An 8,490-nucleotide genomic window follows, 5' to 3' on the forward strand; every position below is an offset into this window, starting at 1 on the left:
CAGCAGGTCCTCCATTCCCATTCTCCATCCCTGCAAAACAACCACAATTTTCAGATTAGAAACTTAAAGTCACGAACTAACTCAAATATAACTTAGAGTATAACTAGGTTATCTCATTCCTATTCTTAGAAGTAAAGTCTCTAATATATCTTCCAAATAGATCCCTAATCTAGCGCTCTGATACCAACTGTGACGCCTCCACTTCTCCCAAGGGCGAACCCAAGGGTATCCGCGAGACGCCTGCCCAACTCTTGTCATGACTCAAGACAATTCAATTCAAACTTAAAGATACATACCAAATAATACAAGTCTAAAATGAAGAGAGGTCGCTTCCTTAACTAAATATCCAAATCTTACATCATCTTCTCGAAAGATACATCAAGTCCCAAAATACAACCATTAAAAGTCGACTAAATATTTACAACCAAGATTCCAATCAAAAGCATAACCTAGTCAGCTTTTTCATAATCTTCCAATCCACCTGTTAAGGAAAACAAACTAATGGGATGAGTCAATACTCAGTGAGAGCAAGAAACACATATGCAAGCACGTAATCCAAGTAGCAATCACAATTTAGCAAGTAAAACAGTAATATTCAAGTAATTAACAATTCGAGTGAAAAGTAAATAGAAATAATTCAAGGATATGAGAGCTCTCAGGAGCTAAGTTCCACTTGCTTTACCAATGCTCGATCAATTACCTCCCAGCGATGACACTCTGTCAATCGGGTCAGTATTTAGTCCGTAGAAACTTCACTTACTCGTTCCCCGTTCACTATTACATACCCCAGCGCCGAACCTACTCTTCTTTTATATAAGGCGATACTACTCGAGTATGCCAAGTGAGATCTCTCCAATAGATCACGCATATACACTTTCCCATGACTCACCAAACTTCTCGACCAAACCCATGCCGGCTCGAGTCGCAAGGTCGGCCGATGAGATTTGGGCGTCCCCGTTATTATCATTGAGAGTCGAGGAGATTCATTCCAATCGACTTATATAATCATAGCATAAATAATCACTGAAACACTTCACTTAAATATTTACTTCAAGTAATTCACTTTAAATAATTCAAATACACTTCACTTAAATGAGAATGAATAAGGAAGTATTTGAATTATCATACACTTGACACTCACCAATAAAAAATAAGGAAGTACCATTTAATCATTTAATCATTGAAAATTTCACATTTATTTAGGTCGAGTGCGATAAAGTACACACTCGCCTAGAAAACTCATTTTAACAATCATTGAAAGCACTTAACACATTATCAATCAATAATAACAAACCAATAAGTCAAGGAAATATAACAAACAAGGAACACTCACCTATATACGCAAAATAACGTACAAAATATCTTTCCGGATATTATTTTTAGTCACCAAGAATTGAATTATGAAATAGATTAGTCATGCAGCAGGTTTTTTCTATTTTTCGTAAGTTAGGGTTTTGCTTGTGAAGTTTGGCCGTCATGGCTGCTCCCCCCTCTTCCTCGGGGGAGGGGGCAACTGGTCCGGGGACGGCACAGTTTGGCATCGGTCGGTCCTTTGCTGATGTGGTGGCCTCTAAATCTGGGGTGGGTTTTCAGGAAAAATCGTTTGCTTCGTTGCCGTCGTCTCTGGCGTCACGGGTGAAGGCTGTGGTTTCTACCCACAGAGGAGAACCTGCAGTGTCCTTCGACATGGTGGATATTGAACGGGTTGCGGCTCCGTTCCAATTCGCGTTAGTGGGGAAATTTTCTAGGGGGCGTCCTTCTTTGGACGATCTGCGCAAATTCTTCCATGCGTTGGATTTAAAAGCTGAGTTTGCTATCGGCTTGTTGGATAGAAGGCATGTCTTGGTTCGGTTGACAACTGAGGCTGACTACTATAGAATCTGGGCTCGAGGGATTTGGTATATCAAGGAGGCTCCCATGAGAGTGTTCAAGTGGTCTATTGATTTTCACGTGGATAGGGAGACATCCGTCGTTCCAGTGTGGTTCGCGTTGCCGAAATTGCCGGTGCATCTTTTTCATAAGGAATGTTTATTTCCCATTGTGGCTTGTTTGGGACAGCCCTTGTGCGTTGATGCTGCTACCGCGCAAGGGTCAAGGCCTAACATGGCCAGGGTATGTGTTGAAATTGATCTGATGAAGGAACTTCCGTCCCGGGTTTGGATTTCTTTTGGTGAGCGCCTTGGTTTCTGGCAGCCCTTGGTTCCAGAGAACTTACCCAGGTATTGTGGGCATTGCTTTCATCAGGGCCATAGTGATGCCGAGTGCAGAGTGAAGCATCCGGAATTGAAGCCAGAGCCTACAAGAGGAAAAAAGTCACAGGGGGTGCAAAGGTTCCAGCCGCGAGCGCATTTGACTGCGGGGAGAGAGACAGCAATAGTGAGTAGAGCAGACAACGAGAGATTAGGAGGGGGACAGTCGCTGGCTGTGGCCCACGAGGGGGGGCAGTAGCTGTGGAGGTACCATTGGTCCACCGTCAGGTGACTGATGGCGTCACAGTCGTGCGTCAGCAGGCAGATGGGTTGGGTGGGTTTGCAGATTCTGTTGTTGCCCAGGGTTCGGGTGGTGTGGAAGTGTTGAATGCGCAGCATGCTGAGGAGGTGGTCGTGCATAGTGTGGGTGTTGAGTCAGTAGGGCATGCGCAGGAGGTAAGGGAGCCAAAGGGGGAAGAGCAGGCCTTGGCAGCGGCGGCAGAGTTAGTGGAGCACGCTGTGGGTGCGGCGGCGGACAAGATCATTGCGGAGCTTGCGGACAGGGTGGTGTCCGAAGTGGTGGATGGGGAGGAGGAAGGCATTCTTGCGCATGCTGGGTTGTTGAACAGAACATCGTCGGATGTCACTTCTGGCGACCTTGATGGTGGCGGACAGCAGGATTTGGTGACGGATACGCAGAGGTTGGCTATGACATTGCATCTGGACCAGGTTGCCGTCCTTGAACAAGGTGGGAGGCTGGACCAGGTTGCCGTCCTTGAACAAGGTGGGAGGAAGGCGAAGGGGAGGGGGATGCGGGTCGCGGCGCCGTCAGACAGGGAGTTAAGGTCGGTAGCTAAGAAATCTCAAAATTCTTTTCATAGCTTATCCCATGATTAATGCGTGTTTTTGGAATATTCGGGGGGTTGCAAAGCCTCCTAATCTTCGTAGACTTAAGACTCTTGTTCGGATGCATAGACTGCTGTTTGTGGGTGTTTGTGAACCAAAATTGTCTAAGTGTGAAGCTGATTCAATTCGGCTGAAGTTGAATTTTGAACACGTACTGTGTAATGCCTCTGGGGAGCTGTGGGTGTTTTTTAGTTCCCCAGTTGGTGGCCAGGTGGTTGGGGAGTCGGATCAACATCTTTCAATCCGGTGGGGGCATCCCCAGTTCCCGGATCATTTATTAATTTCCTTTGTTCATGCCAAGTGTGTGCGGGGTGAGCGCCAGCGGCTTTGGGAGGGCCTTTTACATGATAAGCCGGGGAAGGGGCCTTGGTGCGTGGTGGGTGATTTTAATCTTATTCTATCCGGCGGTGAGAAAAAAGGAGGCAGGCAGTTTCGGTTGGCAGAGGGTCTTGAACTTTCACAATTTATGAATGAGGGGGGGTATTCGATGCAGGTTTCTCCGGGAGTAGTTTCACGTGGTGTAATAACAGATTAGGAAGGGCGCGCATCTGGAAACGGTTAGATAGAGTTTTGCTTAATATGGAGTGTTTGGATTGTCCATTCTCAGTTTCTGTGTCTCACTTAGTGCGCGCCCCATCAGACCATGCTCCGTTACTCATCTTGCTGGCCCCTAAAGTTGATTGTAGGAGTCGCTCGTTCCGCTTTTTGAACGTTTAGACCTCCAAAGCGGGTTTCTTGGATGTGGTCAAGTCAGCTTGGCATGAGGAGGAGGCAGGGACCCCCTTCTCGGTAGTGTGGGAAAAATTGAAGAAGGTCTCCCGGGCTCTTCATATCTGGAACAGACAGGTTTTTGGAGATGTGTTTGAAAATGTTCGGATGGGGGAAGCGGCTGTGGCAGAGGCAGAAATGCAGGTGCAAGGTGATTTTTCTGACGAGGCTCACTTGGAGCTCCAGCAGGCGCAAGCTAATTTGAACCAGCAGTTAGCTGTTGAGGAGCAGTTCTGGAGTCAGAAGGCCAGGGTCAAGTGGTTACAACACGGTGATCGGAACTCTAGATACTTTCACTCGGTGGTCAAGCAACGTCGGTTTCAGTCCAGAATTCACATGATTCAGGATTCAGTGGGAGGATGGGTAAGGGATGATGAGGGGATTGGAAGGGAAGCGGTCCGATTTTTTAGTAATTTGTTCTCGGCTGACCCTGTGGCTGACTTTCACCTCCTGGATGTTATCCCTAATCTTGGGGATGAAATTAATAACACGTGGTTGGAAGAGGTGCCGTCTTTGGAGGAGGTGAAGGGGGTGGTCTTTGGGATGGATGGTGATAGTACCGCTGGGCCAGACGGGTTCTCAGGGAAGTTTTTTACGGTGGCCTGGGAGGTAGTGGCTCATGATGTGTACAAGGCGGTTGTGAGTTTCTTCTGTGGTGCTGAATTGCCTCGCTTCGTTACGGCTACGTCTATTGTCCTGTTACCCAAGGTCATGAATCCTAAGGATTTTACGCAATTCCGTCCTATTAGTTTGTGTAATTTTTTGAACAAAGTTATTTCTCGGATTTTGGTGGCAAGGTTGTCTAGTGTATTACCGCGGATCATTTCTCCCCAACAAAGTGGGTTTGTTAAGGGGCAATCGATTGCGGATAATTATCTGCTGGCTCAGGAGCTGATGTCGGAGATGGGGAGGAAGTGTCGGGGGGGTAATTTGGCCCTGAAACTAGACATGGCAAAGGCTTATGATCGGGTCTCCTGGCCATTTCTTATTGCCGTTCTGCGGCGGTTTGGCTTTGGGGAAAGATTCATTGATATGGTATGGAGATTGGTATCTAATGTGTGGTTCTCTGTGATTGTGAACGGGGTGCCGTATGGTTTTTTCAAATCATCTCGAGGGTTGCGTCAAGGGGATCCATTATCGCCTTCACTGTTTATCATTGGGGCCGAGGTGTTGTCTAGAGCTTTAAATGGCCTTGTGTCTCGGTCGCGTAGTGTGGGATACAAGGTTCCGCGGTACTGCCCGGCAGTGTCTCATTTGGCGTTTGCTGATGACATCATTATCTTTGCCAATGTGGCAGTGGGTTCGTTAAGGAGGGTCATGAAGATTCTGGACTGGTACCAAAGTGATTCGGGCCAGTTGGTAAATGTGCAAAAAAGTGGATACTTAGTACATCCTCGGATCACCGTAGGCCGTAGAAGGGTAATTGAGCGGGTTACTCACTTTCACAGGAGGGAGTTTCCGGTTCGATATCTTGGCGCGCCGCTGTTTACTGGTAGAGCCAAGGAGGCATACTATTCGGATTTGTGTCAGATGGTGCTTAATAAGGTTCTCTCCTGGAAGTCCCGGCTGTTATCCTCCGGGGGGAAGCTTATTTTGATTAGGCATGTGCTGTCCAGCATCCCGATTCATTTGTTGGCGGCGGGTGTCATACCAAAAGGTGTCTTCAGGACGATTGAAAGGATATGTGCCAATTTTCTATGGCAGGCGGGGGATGAGCAGAAGAAAGTTCATTGGATTCGTTGGCGCGACCTGTGTTATCCAACAGATGAAGGTGGGGCTGGGTTTCGAGCGCTGGGTGACATGTATAAGGCCTTCTCGTGTAAATTGTGGTGGAATTTCCGGAGTGGCCGGTCATTGTGGGCGCAGTTTCTGAAGGCTAAGTATTGTAAGGGAAGTCACCCTTGTCAGATTTCTGTCACCACCCTGGGCTCAGCAACTTGGAAGCGAATGTTAGATATTCGGGGATTAGCAGAGTTATTTATTGGATGGAGGTTGAACGAGGGTCTATGTAGTTTTTGGTTTGATAATTGGACTGGCCATGGGGCCTTATACCTGAGAATGGGGATGCAGGAGGACGTACCCTGTCTGGTATTTATGGAGGATGGAGAATGGGTTCCGTCGAAGTTAGCGGGGGTCCTACCTTATGACATGGTACAACAGGTTTTAGCAGTGGCCGGGCCGGATGGGGAGTCTCCGGATCGAATGATATGGTTGCCTTCATGCTCGGGCCAATTTTCGATTTCATCCGCTTATGCAGAGATTCGAGAGATAAAGCCGTCATCATTCCTCTTTCGGCAAATCTGGCATCCTTACATTCCCCTGAAGGTGTCCTTTTTTATGCTTCGGTTGTTGTCTTCTCGTCTTCCTTTGGATGATGTGTTGGCAGCTCGTGGGTTTCAGCTTCCATCCAAGTGCTCGTGTTGTCTGCTCTCGGGTTCTGAATCCCTTCACCACTTGTTCTTGCAGGGGGAACTTGTGACTGCGGTGCGGGAGTTTTTTGGCTCGTCTGGGGGAAGGGTTATGACCGGCCACTTGAGGGTGTGGCTGATGGATTGGTGGCTTAAGCCAGTGAAGTCGGATAAGCTTCGGTTTGTGTTCCGGGTATTACCATCTCTCATTTGTTGGCATATTTGGAAGGTCAGGTGCACAGCGGTGTTCCAGGGAGCCATGCAGCGCCCTGCACAGGTGTGTCAGGCAATTTTTCGACAGGTTAAGGAGGTGTTTTGGTTTAAGTTCGGGGTGACACATCGGGCGACCGACTGGCATACGTTCTTGGAGGTGGAGGAGGGCTGGCAGGAGGCATTCCTCGTGCGTCCCATTCGGTGGGTCGTTCCGTGCCATGGCCTGGTCAAGCTTAATACTGATGGGGGCTCAAAAGGTAACCCAGGGGTGAGTGGGGGAGGAGGGATCCTTCGGAATCCGCTGGGAGGTATGATTTTTGCATTTTCCAGCTATTTTGGGAGCTGTACCAGTTTACAGGCTGAGGCTAAAGCATTATTACTCGGGCTGCGGATATGTGAGCAGCGGGGGTTTGGTGGTAACGTGGTGGTAGAGACTGACTCTCTGATGTTGGAACGGATTCTGCTGAAACGTTGCTGGTGTCCATGGGTCATCAGTATAGAGGTGGGTAAGATTGGGCTCCTACTCGGGGGGAGCTGTCAAGTCACACACTGTTTCAGGGAAGCGAATAAGGTCGCGGACATTTTGGCGAATGTTGGGGCAGCTCATGCTCAGTGTCGGGTTTGTGTCTATGATGGGGTTGATGAATTGCCCAAGTTGGCTAGGGGTGCCTACCGGTTGGATAGGAGTGGTTTCCCTTCGTTTCGTAGGTTTAGGGTAAAAGGGGCTTCTTCCCATTTGTAATGGTTCCCACGCTTGTTTCCTTCTTTGGTCTAATAAAATAAAGGTTTGTTTGTGAAAAAAAAAAAAAAGTCACCAAGAAAACCTAAGATTAAACAAGAAAGAATATTACAGCTCATCTAACACAAACAATTAGGTGAAATCAAAGAACTCAAGGGCAGTGAGGGTATTTTGAATTTAAATAATTCAAATACACTTCACTCCTAGGGTAGTGAGGGTATTTTGGTCTTTTCACAGGCTACGTTGCTCCGATTGGGCTGAAATTTTGTAGGCAACCATAAAACATCATTCTATACAACTTTCATGTTTTGTGCTAAGCCAAATTCGGCCTCTAACATACTGAAATAGAATCAGGCCGAAGCAGGGCAGGTTATCATCCAAGTTGGAATTCATGCATTCAAGTGCTAATCTTCCACAAAACAATATCTAAAGCAACTAAAAACCACTAATAAGCAATTAATTGAAGTAAAGAGGATGTTCTAGGCAAAATACCTTAAAACCACAAGAAAGGTAGTAGCTTGGAGCTTGTCCCTTCAAAATCACTCCACTCAATCCTTTAATCCACCTTAATAAACAACTTTGATGGAGGATTTTGCAAAAATTCTGGTTAGAATTCAAGATTGGGCAAGAAATTAAAGAACAAATGAAATTTCTCTCTTGGTTTCTTTCCCTCAAGGTGGCCGGCCAAGGAAGCTTAAAATGGAAAGAAATTGGGTCACAATTGAAGTTTAAGAAAGTGAAATACTCTTAGTCAAAGTCCACTCACTAATCAGGTCGCGACACGTGGCGCCTCTAAACTTTAATCTTATCTTATTGTCTCTCCATACTAATTAATCTAGCTAATATCTAATTGTCTCTTAACACCTCGTAAAATAATATCACTTAATATAAAACTCCAACAAATTGCCAAAATATAACGCATTTATCATACTAGCGGGTCCCACGTCAATAATACATTTCAAATTAACGTACACTAACTCATATTAGGAAGATGATTTTAAAATTGTACTTATTTGTAAAAATGCATAGAAAATTTAATATTTTCAAGGAAAGTATAAAATATAGTCAAAGAAATAAAATAATGCTGAGAAAATGTGAAAATTTTTGGGTCCTCACACTCTCTCCCCCTTAAGAAATTTCGTCCTCGAAAATTTTACCTTCAGATGGCTCAGGAGTTTGTTGGTTGTCTAAAGCATATACCCTTACCGGTACTTTTGTTCGGTTCCCTCTTTCATTCGCTTGTTTTGATTTAGTGCCCTCCAGTTGC

This window comes from Coffea eugenioides, chromosome 7 (genome assembly GCF_003713205.1).
Source record: "Coffea eugenioides isolate CCC68of chromosome 7, Ceug_1.0, whole genome shotgun sequence".
In the NCBI taxonomy this organism is placed as follows: Eukaryota; Viridiplantae; Streptophyta; class Magnoliopsida; order Gentianales; family Rubiaceae; genus Coffea; species Coffea eugenioides.